The sequence below is a fragment of the Cnephaeus nilssonii genome (assembly GCF_951640355.1).
Source record: "Cnephaeus nilssonii genome assembly, chromosome: 18".
NCBI lineage: Eukaryota > Metazoa > Chordata > Mammalia > Chiroptera > Vespertilionidae > Cnephaeus > Cnephaeus nilssonii.
Window position 1 is genome coordinate 42,296,777 of NC_137089.1, and position 18,296 is coordinate 42,315,072.

Consider the following 18,296-nt stretch of genomic DNA (forward strand, 5'->3'; position numbering starts at 1 on the left):
CAAGATGAGCTCAGATATAGAAAATTAATCACAGCACACTGCACCACGTCTGAGCTGTAGTACGTCCGACCCTGCGAAGTGGCGTTACCCAGGCACGTGTGGCCCCTTTCCCCCGCCAAGCTGTGCTGCTGTTCTTCCCTGTGGGCCTGGTAGTAACTGTCCCACGCTAACCGAAGCATTTATGGAGAAACAAGGCGACTTGTTCATTCTGAGTGGAATCTTGTCATTGTGAGCATGTACAACTGTGCTCTCCCACAAAGAAAGGGAGAATGAAGGTCAATTAGCTGAATTAATCATTGGTTAATGTTAAATAAAATCTTACGATGATGTAAAGATATACACAAAACTAAACCAAATCAAACTAATGAAAATAGTTAGGACATAGTTGAGAAAAATTACATCAAAATGAATGTTATTTTTGGAAAATAAAAATATGGTAAGTTAATGTACATTATACAATGCCTTCTAAGAAATGATTATGTTAGATACTAATATGTAACTGAGTTGCAGGACTCTTGTTTTAGTTCTTTTTGTGTGTGTGTGTTTTTGTTTTTAGTTTCGTGTATTTCTTTCTTTTTTTTTTAACATTTTTAAATTGATTTTAGAGGAGAGGAAGAGATAGAAACATCAATGATGAGAGAATGATTGATCTGCTGCCTCCTGCACGCCCCCTACTGGGGAATCGAGCCCGCAACCTGGGCATGTGCCCTTGACCTAAATCGAACCTGGGACCTTTCAGTCCACAGGCCGACACACTATCCACTGAGCCAAACCGGCTAGGGCTTATTTTAGTTCTTTATATGTTATCATAAACCTATTGCTTTGTAAAAAAAAAAATTGTATTCCAGAGCAAAATATGCTAAGATTTAATCATTTTAAAAATGTTTAGTCTTCTATTTTGCCAATTTTCCCCTATAAGTGAAGTGACAGATTGAAAGCAAAGTGAAAATTTCAGCATTTAGACTTATATAAGGTCATGAATGATTTAAAGAAATAAACCTCTTAATTTTTCCTTATAGTGTTACAGTATTTTTGATGTCCTTTTCTCAATCCTGCATTTGAATTAGACTTCAGTTTGCACATGAAAATAAAGTCCAAAAGATGAAGAAATGCATATATTTTAGGTATCAAGTTCTTAACCTATAAAATTAAGAGTTTGGATTTGAAGATAGCTAAATATTTAAAAGTTCTGTGATTTGGGGGTTCTTTAAAATTCATCACATTGGTCTTCAATTTTTATTCTATAATCAAAAGAAAAATTACATACATCATTGCATTCATATCCATTATATCATCACACTTCAATTATTTTTAAAATTCCATAGGTATTATGCAAAGAATAGCTTACATCTTTAGTTTTGTAAAGGGAAAAATCCCAAACACTAAAATTCAAAATCAAGAAAGGGCCCAGGTAGCCATCTGGTGGCTACTCAGGGAAATACATCTGAATATGCCCATCAATATTTGAATAGAGAGAATAAATAATTCTTATACTCAATTAATATTTGTATGATTGTAAAGATTATCTAAAATGTTTTAATTCATTATGAAATTTATATTTGCTTTTATATTTTTCTTTAAACCATATAGTTTTTCCCATTCTAATACTAGTAAAAGATACTATTGTCCTTTGCTACTTATTGCAAGTTAGGTCATCATTACATTTTCAAGATAATAGCTCTTCTAAAATATCAGCCCTACATAGACTATGCATTTAAAGTTGGATAATTATGGATTACCTTTTTATAAATATCCATATGTATTATTCATATTTATATATAGAACCTTTCAACCAATATGCATATATAAATACATATATACTAATAAGTGTCAGGTTTGTAATCATATGAAAAGCATAGCTCAAGTTTCATAAACAACAAAAAAGTACATGAGTAATAATATATAAGCATACATTAACATTGTTAAACTTCACTAAAGTGTAAAAATCAGAGAAAGATTGTGTCATTCTAAAGAAAGATACTTGTAGGAAAAATCTGCATATGTACTGCTTTTATATACTATATCTCATCTACATAATTTTACAAATATTCTGAATATATATTTTAGAAAAAGAGTTTCTTTTCAATGTATCTTTTTAAAGCAGTGAAATAAAAACAAGTTTATAATTTAATATGACCATGATGAAATGAAAAAAAACACACACATAGATATTCTTAGTGAAGTTCTGTAGGAAGAGACAAAACAAATATATAAATTTACCAGAGGATTGTTTATGCTGTATGTCTACATAAAAAGAGAAAAGAAGGAAAGAAAACAAAATTAAAAGCTATGAAAAATAATCCATGTGGCATATTTTTCCCAAAAGGCAAATAATATTCTCAATGTATTTAAATAAGTGTTGTTCAAAGAGCAAGTATATGAGGTTAGCAGTGCATTTGCATAACACAATCATTTTATTGGTAACAGAGTGTTTTGCTGGGCCTTTGCAGCATCATTGCAGATGAGATTTAATGTAATGTTCACTTAAATATGGAGGCTTGTCTTCACATATTACCCCAGTGAAAACCCTGCTTAGAATTGATTTTTAAATGTGTAATATTTTTATCCTGTATGACTTCATTGCCAATTTTATGAACAGTGAGTTTTTCAGTCAATAAAGCTGATAGGAGCAATATACAGAGTTTAAGTCAGGCAAGGATGCAAATTGAGAAGACAATCAATCTGATACCAAGGCAAACATTAAACACTCAACAGCACTTATTTTGCAACTCCAACATCTCCCTCTAGAAATGTTGATGTGAATAAGTTCTCATGAAAACTCTGGCTTTTTAACTGGTTTCCTTAATTCCTCACTTAAGTGCAAGTTTATTCTCCTCAAGCCAAGAAAAAAAAAAGGGTAACATAATTTTTTAAAGATTTTATATTTTTAGAGCAGTTTTAGGTTCATAGAAAACTTGAGAGAAAGGTACAGAGATTTCCTGTATACCCTCTGCTCCTCTGCCCCTCCTCACACGCATAGACCCCCTCACCCCCCATTATCAACATCCCCCACCGGAGTGGTACATTGCCACAATTGATGAACCTCCATTGACACATCATAATCACCCAGAGTCCATAGTTTACATTAGGGTTCACCTTGGTGTTGTGTGTTCCATGAGTCCCAACAAATGTGTAATGACAAGCACCCATCATTATGGTGTCATACTGAGTATTTTTGCTGCTCTAAAAGTCCCCTGTGCTCCATCGATTCATCCACCAGCTCCTGGCCCTCAACCACTGGCAACCACTGATCTTTTTACTGTCTCCACACTTTTCTCTTTTTCAGAATGAAGTATGGTAGCAACCATACTTAGGTAAAAACTGCTGTTTGAATTTTAACCCTGCTATTCTGGCTTCTGCACGCACTTACTTGCTTAAACAATAGGGTAGTTACCTCAGCTTCCAGACTGAGACCTGGAGACTCACAGAGGTAATTTTCCTGTGCCTGTGGACCAGAACTACAGGAGATTGATTCCCACTGACTCAGTAGCTCCAGGAGTAGAAACTGTAGATAACCTTTAGAGATAACTAACTCTGCTTGATTCTGCTTCTATAAAAAATTGCTTTCGCAAGATAGGGCCACATTCCAATGTCGAGCGGGATGTGGCTGGGAACCGCCCTGCGGGTTGTTCCCAGCATTTAGAATTTAGAATTTAGAACAAAGGAGAATTTTTGTGGTTTGGACCTTTAAAAAGACCGCCTACACCTGGAACAGCGTGGTCGTGAGTGTGGACTCTACCTGCGTGTGGTGCTCTCCTGGCCGTCCTGGCCAGCTCAAGAAATCCTTGCCTGCTTTTTTTAGTCAATCAGCAGCCTCTGGTGGTCTTATTCTGACTCCAGGGTTCGGCCCCACAACAAGAACAGTTGGAATCATATTGTATGCAGGCTATTCAGATTGGCTTCTTTCACTTAATCATTCATGGCTTGATAGTTAATTGCTTTTTAAAGCGAAATACTATTCTGTGGCCTGAATGTATAATGGTTTATTAATTAGCTCACCTACTGAAGGGCAATCATGGTTGCTTCTAGGTTTAAGCAATAATGAATCAAGCTGCTAGTTCCAGAAGCCAAAACCTGAGGCCATCTGTGATCTTCCGTCTTTTCACTTCCCAGTAATCACATCCATCAACCTGGCTCTTCAATATCCCCTGAATCTGCACCCCTCTTTCCATCTCCACTGCCGGCACCCTAATAAAGACTGCTCTCATTTCTTGCCTAAAATCTTGCAATAGCCTTTTAACTGATCCATGGGTAGTTTCTTATTTTCTCTATAAACCACACTGCAACGGGAGTAGTTTGTCAAAAAACAGAAATTTTATTAAAGTCCTTCTACTGTGCCATCTCTTCCCCACCTCCCCCACTTCTTATTCTCTCTCTCTCTCTCTCTCTCTCTCTCTCTCTCTCACACACACACACACACACACACACACACACACACACACACACAAACACACTCACACACATTCACATAGAACCCATGGATGTGTTGAACTGTCTCTGATGATAGGGCCTTTTCACATGCCAGGTTCTTAGTCTCTGTGTCTAAACGTTCTTCTTTGTGCCTAGATAGCTCTTAATTCTCTTTCATATCACAGATAAAAAGAGCATTTCCTCAGGGAAGCCTTTCCTAATACCTCAGTCATTCTTACATGCTCTCAGTGAACAGTAATGTGGGCACCTGGACCCAAATCCCATGCTTTCAATCAGTAAGACCCCCATCACGCTCAGCTCATTTCCTCCTCCAGTGTCTCATAATCAAGAAAGGCTACACTATTTAATATAGAATCTTATTTTAAAAAATGTTTCAATTTTATTAAATTTTTTTTAAATTTGTCTGTATTGTTGAAAGTATTACAGATGTCCCCCCCAATTGGTCCCCTCCACTCACTCCCACCCCCTACCCAGATAACCCCTGTGCTATTATAGTCTGTCCTTGGGCTATGCACATGTGATTTTAAGTTCATTGGTTAATTTCTTCCTGCCCCCTCGCCTTCCCTCTGAAATATGTCAGTCTGTTGCATGCTCCAATGTCTCTGGATCTTTTTTGTTCTTCAGTTTATTTTGTTCATGAGACCATGAACCTTAAGAGCAATAACCTGACCAATATTGAACAGAAGAGTTTTCTGTAAAAGTGTTTAATGTTTAACAGTTTTTGCTTATGCCCCCAGTAGACACTTAATAGAGGGGAACCCATAGGATTCCCAAAGCTGTGCTGTAAGAACAGGTACACCAGGTGCATTCGTTAGTTAGCATGAGTCCTGTCTGGAAGTAGGGCACATGGAATGAGGCAGTGACACTGGGAGGGCTCTCACAGCCATTAGCCCTCATGGGAAAAATCCGAGAACGCAGTAGGTAACTTGGCAAGTCATCTTAGCAAGTAAAAGGGTAAGTAAGAAATCTTCTGTTCTTGGAGAAAAGAGGTGAGATGGACTAATGAGGCAGCTTAGAGAGGTTTGCATTTTCACTATTTGTGCCACGCGATAGATAAAAGGGCTCCTCTCTCCAAGGCTGTCACTCCATCACCCTTCACAACACTAAGTTCATTAATTTATTTCCTCATTTGAACAGCTAAGGATGTTATCACTTACGCTGAGGTCACTGAGAGGGTAATACTACTTTAGTGGCGCTAATGAAAAGGTACAGTGGTGACATAAGTTAATTGCACAGTTACCACACAATTACCAATTTGTGCTCTACCGATGTTAACAGAGAATGGACGACACTGAGTACTACCTGATATAAGAAGTCTCTTGGTAGGATGTGACATTTTCATGAACAGGTTTACTCACATAAATAAAAGAGGATTCGGGAAAAGTATGTTTTTCCATGTGTACTGGTCTAGTGCTGCTTTAAAATGGACCTTTGTACTCTTTCCTTCTTTTTTTTTTCTCCTTTAAATTTTATTGATTTTCTACAGAGAGGAAGGGATAGGGATAGAGAGTTAGAAACATCCATGAGAGAGAAACATTGATCAGCTGCCTCCTGCACACCTTCTGCTGGGGATGTGCCTGCAACCAAGGTACATGCCCTTGGCCGGAATCGAACCTGGGACTTTTCAGTCCGCAGGCCGACACTTTATCCACTGAGCCAAACCGGCCAGGGCTGCTCTTTCCTTCTTAATCATTCAGGTCTCAAATACCTAGTAGCTAGAATTTAAAAAAGAAAAATGAATGTCCAGCTACAAAAATAGCTCTTTTACTCCTAAAAATTAGCTTAAATTTGACTGTTTTCCTATAATGAAGTATCATATGCTACATAAGAGGTACAGAGGGAAGAAATAGATTAGTTACATGGGTTTCCATAACAGAAAAAAAAATGTCATTAAACAAATTTGTTGGATGAAAGTAAATCTCTTTTACTAGTATTTGAATAGTTCTTTACTTCCACTTATTTTTCAGGATCTTAGTATGTGTTTTATATTAACACTAGAGGCCCGGTGCATGAAATTCGTGCACGGAGGGGGCTTGTCCCTCAGCCCAGCCTGTACCCTCTCCAATATGGGACCCCTTGAGGGATGTCCGACTGCCCGTTTAGGCCCGTGGGATCGGGCCTAAACGGGCAGTCGGACATCCCTCTCACAATCCAGGACTGCTGGCTCCCAATTGCTTGCCTGCCTGCCTTCCTGATTGCCCCTAACCACTTCTGCCTGCCAGCCTGATCACCCCTAACCACTCTGCTGCCAACCTGTTTGCCCCCAACTTCCCACCTCTGCCGGCCTGGTCACCCCTAACTGCCCTCTCCTGCAGGGTTGATCACCTCCAAGTGCCCTCCCTTGCAGGCTTGGTCCCTCTCAACTGCCCTCCCTTGCAAGCCAGGTGCCTCCCAACTGCCCTCTCCTGCTGGCCATCTTGTGGTGGCCATCTTGTGTCCACATGGGGACAGGATCTTTGACCACATGGGGGCAGCTATATTGTGTGTTTCAGTGATGATCAATCTGTATATTACTCTTTTATTAGATAGGATAGAGGCCTGGTACAGGGGTGGGGGCCAGCTGGTTTGCCCTGAAGGGCATCCCGGATCAGGTGGGGGTTCCCTTGGGGTGTGGGGTGGCCTGAGCGAGGGGCCTGTGGTGGATTGCAGGCCGGCCACGCCCCCTGGCAACCCAAGTGGAGGCCCTGGTATCTGGAATTTATTTTCCTTCTACAATTGAAACTTTGTAGCCTGGAGCAGAGCCAAGCCTGGGGCTCCCTCCGAGGCCGGCAGCCATTTGTGTTGGGGTTATAATTGAAACTTTGTTGCCTTAAGCAGGTGGGCCCGGCCAGGGTGTGCGGAAAGCTTTGTTTCCCCTGTTGCCGGCGGCAACCCTGGCCTGCTCTCTCAAGCTCCATTCTGCCGCCATTTGTTTACCTTCTATAATTGAAACTTTGTAGCTTGAGTGGAGGCTTAGGCCTGGCCAGGGCAGGCGGAAAGCTTGGCTTCCTCTGTTACCTAGGAAACCTTGCTCTCTGTGGCTGTAGCCATCTTGGTTTGGGTTAATTTGCATACTCGCTCTGATTGGATGGTGGGCGTGGCTTGTGGGCGTGTCAGAGGTATGGTCAATTTGCATATTTGTCTATTATTAGATAGGATTTTCGCAAATCCCTGGAAAAGCAAAAATACCCTATTGTTAAAAAATGTTTTTATTTATTTTTAGAGAGAGAGGAAGGGAGAAGGACGGAGAGACAGAGAAACATCAGTGTGAGAGACACATGGATAAGCTGCCTCCTGCATGCCTCCCCCACTGGGGATCGAGCCCGCAACCTGGCAAGTACCCTGACTGGTAATTGAATCAGTGACCTCTTGGTTCCTGGGTCAATGCTCAACCACAGAGCCTACACTGGTTGGGCTCTACTTTTTTAAAATACTTTTTTAATCGACATCATTGAGGTATAACTGACATATGATAGAATTAATGTATTTGAAGGGTACAGTTCAATAAAAATAGACCAATTTTAAAGCAAGGCTTATTTGTTGGCTCTCTGAAGGCTGGCTTCAGTTAACATTGGGAATTGATTGCTCTATAAAGTCATCCATAGCATCTCTAAACTCATCTCTTGAGAAATTTAATTCTCAGAACACAAAGTGGAATGCATATCCTTCCTTTCACCTACACAGCTATAGAGTAAGCATAAGAGTAAACTCTGAAAACATAATTTTGTGCTGAGAAGTTTTTGGTTATGTCCAAATATAACACACACATTTGCTGATAATGAGGCACAATGAGCAGAGTGATAAGAATCAAAGCCATGAATGCTTGGCATTATGCAATTAAAAATATGTATTAGGTACAAGTTACCTGTGGAGAGTAGAGACACAGTAATGAACAGAATGACACAGTTCCTAAAATTTGTTTCTTCACCTTTCCTAACATTTTTATAAGTTATTTAATACTATGTACTAAACCAATTCCTGCTTATACTAATAGAGTTAGATCTGTGCTCTAAATGCTAACCAACACAGATACTAATGCTTGCTTTTCTATTTGCCTGCTCCCAAAGTATTCTTTCATTGAGCGTGTCTTGACTGCTGACTCAGTATATTGTCTACTCTGTAGAGTACATATGGGATTATTTTCCCTCTCCATTGATGGGAAAAGCAATTTTCCAGTTGTTTAGGAGCTGAATAGAATACTCATTGTGTAGAAAAGTGACCTCCATGATGCTTGTTCTTAAATTGTTTCATGCTCATAGTTATACAGTCTGCAAAAGAATATTCGAGTTAATACTGGGATATGTCAGGATTGGTTAGATCAGGTTCTCAAAGTGTGGTCCATGGACCCACAGCATTAGCATTAGCTGGGAACTCTCTAGAAATGTAGATTCTTGGGTACCAACTCCAGATTTACTGAATCAGAAACTCAAAAGGTGAGGCTCCCAACCTGTGTAGGAACAAATCTTCCAGGTAATTCCGATGAACCCTTGGTTGGAGAAGCTCTGCACTGAATTATGCTTAGATAATAAACTTCTTGTGACTTAAAATGCCACAAGTTAATGTCTTGCTTATGCAGGATACTTTTTGTGTGTTACCAAGCTGTTCTGTGATGTCCTCACTTCAGAACCCAAGTTGAAGGAACAGGGCTGCCACCATTTTAGGTGGGAAAATATATCTGGCAATTAAATGTCCTGGCCCAGAAATATACTTGTTGCTTCCAGGGATTCTGTCTACAACACCTACCAACCAGGGTGGTGACCTTCTCACTTGCCAAGGACCAAGTGAGCTAGGTTTATCTTTTACTCGTGTAGCTAAGAAATATTTGAATTTTCCAACTCTACAAGTCTCCTACATTTTTCTATTCACTTTTACATGTAAATCAGCTAAATCACTTTTATAATCATGCGGCGTGTTTTTTCCTGCATCATTTTGCCAAACATAGCCAGCGTGTTTCCTGGCAACTCATGTAACTAGGTGTATAATCTGACTTCCAAGTTAATATAAACAAGAGTTTACCAAATACTTCACTGAGACTTTTCATTGGGAAGTGGGTTTCCGTCTGCTCTCTATGTCGTGCCCTGGGGGTGGTCGCCTGCCAAGAGCTGTCTCTCCGATTGTTCCAGTCCTGTCGGGCCCCAAACACAAGCCCCGCTGGCCACCAAAGCCAGGTACTCAAAGGGTGTCCCCTGTGTAGACTGCATGTACCCGCTGGCTTCAGTGGGGCTGTGAAAGAGCATGGGGAAGGGGTGCACCTGCCAGCGCTAGCAAGGTAGATGAAGTGTGCAAAAAGGGTGCCCACCAGCACATCCATTCCCAGAGAGAGTCCCAATAGGCCCCTGTGGCAACCTAAGGACCTAGAAAAAGAACAAAGCCCAAAGGCAGTAGACGGAAGGAAATAATAAAGATCAGAGTGGAAATAAATGAAAATAGAGACTAAAAAGACAATAGAAAAGATCAATGAAACTATGGACTGTTTCTTTTTTTAAGATAAATAAATGGATAAACCTTTAGCTAGGATCACTGAGAAAAAAGGGCCAAGGATAAAATAAATAAAAGCAGAAATAAGACATTATAATTAAGAAATACTAAAGATCATAAGAGACTACTATGAACAATTATATGCCAACAAATTGGACCTTCTAGAAGAAATGAATTTGTTTCTAGAAACATACAACCTTCCAAGACTGAATCATGAAGAAATAGCAAATTTGAATATACCAATTACTAGTAAGGAGATTGAATCAGTAATACAAACCTCCCAATGAACAAAAGCCTAAGACCAAACATTCAGAGAAGATTTAAATTTATCCTTCTCAAACTCCTCTGTAAAATTAAAGATATTTTTAAGAACATATTAGCAAATGAAACTCAATAATACATTAAAAGAATATATACCATGATCAAGTGGGATTTATTCCAGGTATGCAAGGATGGTTCAACATCTGCAAATCAATCTACATGATATATCACATTAACTTAATGAAGGATAAAAATCATATGATCATATCGGTAGATGCAGAAAAAGCATTTGACAAGATACAACACCCATATATGATATTTAAAAAACTCTTAATAAAATGGGTACAGAAGGAAAGCACCTCAATATCATAAAGGCCATATATGACAAACCCATAGCTAATATCATACCCAATGGTAAAAACTAAACTTTTCCTTCTAAGATTAAGAAGACAAGAATAAGCCATTTTTATTCTATGTAATATTGGCAGTCCTAGTCATATCAATCATTAGGCAAACAAAAGAGTAAAAGGCATCTAAATTGAAAAGGAAGAAGTAAAACTGTCTCTTTTTGAGGACAACATGATTTTATATTTGGAAAATCCTAAAAGTTCCACTAAAAAAAACTATTAGAAGCAATAAATGAATACAGTAAAGTTGCAAGATAAAAAATCAATATACAAAAGTCTGTTCTTTTTCTATACACGAACAATGAACTAGCAGAAAGAAAAATTAAGAACATTATCTCATAATGGCACCAAAGGAAAGAAAAAACCCAGGAATACATTTAACCAAGAAGGTGAAAGACCTGAACACTGAAAACTCTAAGGAAGTAGAATTTCTCGCCCCCCCTTGAATCTTCACTTGGCCCTGTGGATGGTTTGACTGATGGGACATTCACAAACATATGAATGGATGTTTAAAAAGTATTAGAACATTGGGGCTTGCCTTCTGGGAACCTGAGACCACCGCAGGAAGAAGCCCTTGAGATCACATGGAGAGAGAGGGCTGCTCAGCCATGTCAGCTGAGGTCCTAACATGAGCATAAGACCACTGCAGGTCACCCAGCCTCAGCCGAGCCTCTCAGAACTGCCCCACCCGACCCCCAAAGAACTGTGAGACATAGTAGTTATTGTTGTCTTAAGCCACCACATTCTGAGGCAGCTTGTTACAGAGTGAAATCCAATGGACTAATACATACTTATTTACAAAACCCCAAATATATTTGGTTGGGAAATCTGGCTCAGAAAGATATCGTCTTCTGATGTGCAGCAGGAAACAGTAGCTTGGTGATCAATTATGGCCAAGGAGGCATAACATGAATGGCTGGTTGGCGTTTGAGAGTGAAGTAATCTGAAGGGAGGCCATTCTGATAGTGGGCACGATGCTTAGACCATTCTGATGGTGGGCACGATGCTTAGACCATTCTGATGGTGGGCACGATGCTTAGACCATTCTGATGGTGGGTATGATGCTTAGACCATTCTGATGGTGGGCACGATGGTGAGACCATTCTGATGGTGGGCACGATGCTTAGACCATTCTGATGGTGGGCACGATGCTTAGACCATTCTGATGGTGGGCACGATGCTTAGGCCATTCTGATGGTGGGCACGATGGTGAGACCATTCTGATGGTGGGCACGATGCTTAGGCCATTCTGATGGTGGGTATGATGCTTAGACCATTCTGATGGTGGGCACGATGGTGAGACCATTCTGATGGTGGGCACGATGGTGAGACCATTCTGATGGTGGGCACGATGGTGAGACCATTCTGATGGTGGGTGCGATGGTGAGACCATTCTGATGGTGGGCACGATGGTGAGACCATTCTGATGGTGGGCACGATGGTGAGACCATTCTGATGGTGGGCACGATGGTGAGACCATTCTGATGGTGGGCACGATGCTTAGGCCATTCTGATGGTGGGCACGATGCTTAGACCATTCTGATGGTGGGCACGATGCTTAGGCCATTCTGATGGTGGGCACGATGCTTAGGCCATTCTGATGGTGGGCACGATGCTTAGGCCATTCTGATGGTGGGCACGATGGTGAGACCATTCTGATGGTGGGCACGATGCTTAGACCATTCTGATGGTGGGCACGATGCTTAGACCATTCTGATGGTGGGCACGATGCTTAGGCCATTCTGATGGTGGGCACGATGCTTAGACCATTCTGATGGTGGGCACGATGCTTAGACCATTCTGATGGTGGGTATGATGCTTAGGCCATTCTGATGGTGGGCACGATGCTTAGGCCATTCTGATGGTGGGCACGATGCTTAGACCATTCTGATGGTGGGTATGATGCTTAGGCCATTCTGATGGTGGGCACGATGCTTAGGCCATTCTGATGGTGGGCATGATGCTTAGGCCATTCTGATGGTGGGCACGATGCTTAGACCATTCTGATGGTGGGTATGATGCTTAGGCCATTCTGATGGTGGGCACGATGCTTAGGCCATTCTGATGGTGGGCACGATGCTTAGACCATTCTGATGGTGGGCACGATGCTTAGACCATTCTGATGGTGGGTATGATGCTTAGGCCATTCTGATGGTGGGCACGATGCTTAGGCCATTCTGATGGTGGGCACGATGCTTAGACCATTCTGATGGTGGGCACGATGCTTAGACCATTCTGATAGTGGGCACGATGCTTAGACCATTCTGATTGTGGGCACGATGGTGAGACCATTCTGATGGTGGGCACGATGCTTAGACCATTCTGATGGTGGGCACGATGCTTAGACCATTCTGATGGTGGGCACGATGCTTAGACCATTCTGATGGTGGGCACGATGCTTAGGCCATTCTGATGGTGGGCACGATGCTTAGGCCATTCTGATGGTGGGCACGATGCTTAGACCATTCTGATGGTGGGCACGATGCTTAGACCATTCTGATGGTGGGCACGATGCTTAGACCATTCTGATGGTGGGCACGATGCTTAGACCATTCTGATGGTGGGCACGATGCTTAGACCATTCTGATGGTGGGCACGATGCTTAGACCATTCTGATGGTGGGCACGATGCTTAGACCATTCTGATGGTGGGCACGATGCTTAGGCCCTCTGCTCTTCCTTTTCCTTCCTGCCTGGAATGCAGATAAAATGAATGCAAATTATAAACCAGGAGTAGGAGAATCCCGCACTAAAGATGGAGGAGCAGGAAGATAGAAACAGCATGAGCCCTGACTGCAGTGTTTAGCTGCCCTACCAGGTGAGAATGACTCACCTGCAGATTCTTAGTTATGTGAGAAAAAAAAAAAGCCCTTTAAACCAGTGGTCACCAACCGGTGGTCTGTGGACCACTGGTGGTCCGTGAGGTCCGAAAGGTTGGCAACTGCTGCTTTAAACCACAGGGCAAGGATAGCTGAAATACTAACTCTAGGTAACGGAACATGAGTCGCTGATGGCGTTTATGTTGCTGGCTTAGGCAACTGGGTGAATAATGGTGCCATTGATCCAGAAGAACAACACGTTTGGGAGAAAGATAACTTAGGAGACTTTTGGAAACATTGAGCTTGAAGTGCACATGAAAAAAAAACACACCCCACAACACTATTTAAAAGTTAACTGGAACTTCAAAGCTCCTAGAATTCTGATTCTTAGGAGAAAGTCCTGGGTTTGAATATAATTGGAATAATCAACAGCCAATTTTGTGGTAGGGAATGTCATTAGAGTGCCTGGGATCACCCTGGAAGAGTATGTAGAGTGAGAAGAAAGGAGTGAAGAGGAAAGTCTTAGGAAATAGAAATTGTTATAGAAGGTTGGAGGCAAGTCGTAAGAAATACAGGTAAAATAAGGTTTACTAGTAAGAGGGTTGGAAATAGACCCTGGTGAACTTGATACAACCACCGAACATGTGCTTGGCAACATGGATTACCAACCATGAGGCCACTAAGGAAGGCCCTTCTGAAGAGCAGTGGAGTGGAGACAAGGAAGGCCAGGGTAAAGTGGGGGAAGAGTGAATGAAGGTATTGCTAAAGGGACCATAAGTCACCCTGACTAGTGATTCTTGGCTGCAAAGGACAAAAATAATACAATAAATCAATAATGAATGAATGAAGGAAGGAAGGAAGGAAGGAAGGAAGGAAGGAAGGAAGGAAGGAAGGACGGAAGGAAGGAAGGAAGGAAGGAAGGGAAATATCAAAAGGGGATGGAGTAGAAAGAGCAAATTCTGTTTCTTTAAACAATTTTTTTTTCTTTTAGTTTATGGGTAGGAATTGAACATATTTATAGCCTTCAGGAAAGGAGCCATTGGAAAGGGAGAATTTGAAGATACAAGAAAAAGAAATAATTGATAGAACAAGGCCAGGCCTAGGCAGGAAGGGGGGGGGGGATCAAGAACGCAGGTGGAGGGATTAATCTTAAAGGGGGCTTGAATCTCCTCTTCCTGTGAGAGTGTCAATATTTCTTCCTGAGAGGGGCGGTGCACTTAGATCCTCAGGGATACGCGGCAGAGACACGGCTGCACAAAGGGCCTGACTGCCGTAGTCTGGAGCTTTGATCTGAGGTCTGACCTTGATTGAAGGTGTGTGAGAGATCAGGAAGACACAACTAGGGACATCACTTGTAAGGATTAAACCATAGCAGGAATCCTGAGCCAGCTGCGGTCAGCTTTTGAAAGCATTCACTACTCTTCAATTCATATCTACATAATACAGTGCTACTTAATTAATATTTCACATGTGGATTGAAACAAACAAACAAAAAACGCAGCTCACCTAGGGTCACCCTACAGTTTCTGAAATTATCAATATGCTTCTACAAGTGCAAGCTGGTTCTTATGCTACAGTGGTATGGAGAGGATCTGAATACATTTCATTGTGATGATTTCAGATTCTTAACTCTCAAACCAGCTCGTATTTATAAAGTAGCTGCCCTGAAAAGAAGGTAATATTTTTCATAATTAGAGAAGAGAAAATAGGTTCACAGTGTATACACGTTTTGCTTAGGGCCAGTTCAGTTCAGGGATAAATGTTTGGTAGTATGTTGGAGGGCTTTTCAAGAATGGTTTAGCTTAGCATTGGTGACTCCATTACTTGAAATTAAAGTACAAGTGGGCATTGAATCTGGGGCAAGTCTATGGTAAAAGTTTGCAATGGTATCTGTCCAAAACGGTACTAGACAGATGAGGTAAAGGAATATGCCATTTACTTATGACCATATATTTTTCTTAGCAGTTGATTTTACAATGAGGGGTTATTAACTGATTTTTATGCTTTTCGTATGGATATCTGATATTTTTCAGACCAAATTTAAAAATTAAAACACATGTTCCTTGTGGATGTATCTCCATGTCTGTTTTATCCCATGACAATGGTCTCTTTTTGCCTCTTTTCTCAGCTTCATAATTCTGATCTTCAGCTTCCTCACTTATAAAATGGCATAAATAATATAAATCTCCTAGGGTTTTGTAAGTACTCAAAGTGTCAACTGATTAAAAGCCCATAAAACAGTCCCTGGCACGTTGTGAGCATTCCCGAAAAAGTCACCCAGCTATTAAAATATGGTCAAGATCTTTTAATGACTTTTTCACTCAGCATATCTTCTACATACGCTCAATGTAAACCTCAAGGAAACACAGTTTATGTTGCCATAACTAACTAGATTTTAACCTACTGTGTTTTGATATTTTATGAAGTCATTTTTTGAAGGAGTATAATTACTTGTAGCAAGGCATCAAAAACAAGTGTATAATTAACTCCATCTTCTCTCTTTCTTTTCTTTCTTTTTTCCCTTTTTCTTTTTTCTCTCTCTTGCAAAGTGGAAAGGCTTGTGTGAATATTTTAAGAGTCCAAAAAGGAAGGGGAAATTTAATAGTTTCCTTTTAAATTCTTAATATGAATATTAACTATATCTAAAACTTACAATAAGTTTAATCCCAAAGAAGACAAACAACATAAAATCTATGTGAAGAGAATATGCAGAAGAAAAGTGAGTATGATAAGAAATTGATTATTTCAGCAAAGATCAATAACCTTAATGATTACTCAAAACAAAAGGAAATTGGGGTGCAATTGAATAATTATGTTATGAAGTCCCTGATACAATTATTTATGTCATTTTCTTTAACTTTAAAGCTACATTTTTTCCCAACTTTTAGACTTGTCCTGGTTTATAAATATAAAAAACAGCTAGAGACCCAGTCCAGGATGTCTAGAATCATCACTTTCTCTTATGGCCACTAGATGGCAGGTGTAGGATTCTGAATACCTTCCAGAAACTAGGTGTCAGCTGTTTTATTGGCAACACTAGATGAGAAAACCGATTTGGTTCAAAGTAGGAAATTTAGAAATGAGTCTCTTTCTTTCTCCCCCTCAATCTCCTACACATAACCTTAAAAAAAAAAGGAACTGGTAAAACTGGTAAAGGAGTATAGGATTACTAATAAGGCTTTTAGGTTCAGTCTACAATTACAGAGTAAAAACAACAGCCCTCTTGCGTATTTATTTTCTTTACTGAAAAATTGTAAAACTAAAATCTAGCAACAAATCTGCACTTAACTAGCCAACTATTTTCATGTAAAACATTAAAGATTTTTTTTCTTTCCCCTTTGGACCATATACTCTAAAATGGTGTGCTGTCTCCGTATAATCTCAATCATTTTATTTTCTCACCGTGGCAAGGTCCGGTGGATCTCTGTTATGTAAGGGGGCAGTTAGAGATTACACTATAACTTGGAACGCAATTTCCTTTTTTGTTTCTCTTTATGATAGGACATAGTAGGGAAGTAAGAAACTTTAAAAAAATATGATTATTATTTGCTTCGTAGTTTTGATTAGGAATTTTTTTTCTCCTGGTTTGAAATGAGGTTGAAATAACCACATTTTCTGGTTTGAACATGCGTGACTTTCCACTGAGGGGCCAAAGCCCTGGGAATGTAAAGGGTCAGCCTTAGTTACAGAGGGGTTCACTGAGAGAAGGGTGTGTTCGCCTGCAAAGACAAACAGGTCCCACTGATAGTTGCCAAGGGCACCGAATACATCTTTGCATTACACCCTGAAAGAGCATGCTCATATCGCCTCTTTTTTTATTGCACGCACCATAAATGACTGTAAAAGTTTGCAAATCTTGCAGAGACCTTGGCAATCAATACTCCAGCAGGAAGTCTACAGAGAGAGAGGGGGTGGGGAAAAAGAGATCCAGCCTAGCAGTTTGCTTTTTTGGCATAGAAACCTGACGTTGGCATTGAGAAGTGTTGAACGTACCGTTTTCACAGTCTCAGCCTGTGCATAACATATGCAAAGCAGTTTCCATTTAGACGCTCAATCTGAAATCTAGGCTTTACACTTATATTACCAGGCTCTGTGGTCTGGGGACATCCCTGTGGCCTTATTCACATGGGTTTCCTCTGGGAGCTCCTGATCTGTGACTTGAGAATAAAATAAAGACTAATTGTTACCTGTGTCAGTGTGTGGCCAAGCAGGGTGCCTAGTCCTGGAGGCCATGCCTGCGGCTTTTCACAAGTGTTTTGAAGCGCCGGACTCCCCAGAGGGGCCAGGCAAGGTCTGGAGGTTGCTTTTTAGAATCTACAGGGTGTTGATGCTGGAGGGACCTTAGGCAATGCCCCCTGCTATTGGATCTGCCTGTTCGGCTGATTTGTTTGACCATGTTGAAGGTCCCACACATCAAGTAGCAGACGGGGTATCAGAGCCCTGGGGTGGGGGTGGGGAGAGCAGACCTCGCTGGAGGCCTTGCGCGGGGTCAGAGGAGGTGCAGCAGCTGTGGATGTCCCCCTTCCCAGGGTCGAAGCCTGCGGCTCTGAACCCTGATCCTCTGTGTCCCCTCTTTGGGCTGCGCTGGGACCAAAAGGTCTGTGCTACACTAGAAAGAGACGTGGGTGCGGGGTAGTGATTGGCGGCGGGAGAAAAAGGCCCTTGCACCCCGGGCCTGGATAGCTTCAGGCTGTTCTCGCCCCCACCCCCGCACCACCCTGCTGACTGAGCCCTCCCCCCCCCTCTCCCCCCCAGTCATGGTGACCGGAATCCCGGCCTCCCTTCTGATGCATTAAACATTCAGTGGCCTCCAGGGAGTTTGGGAAATTCTGGTGGAGGCTGGGTTACCCGTCGTTTCGCCCCCAGGGTCAACCACAGGCCCAACGGGTCGTGTTTGGGGGATGCACTTAGCACGGCTCCCG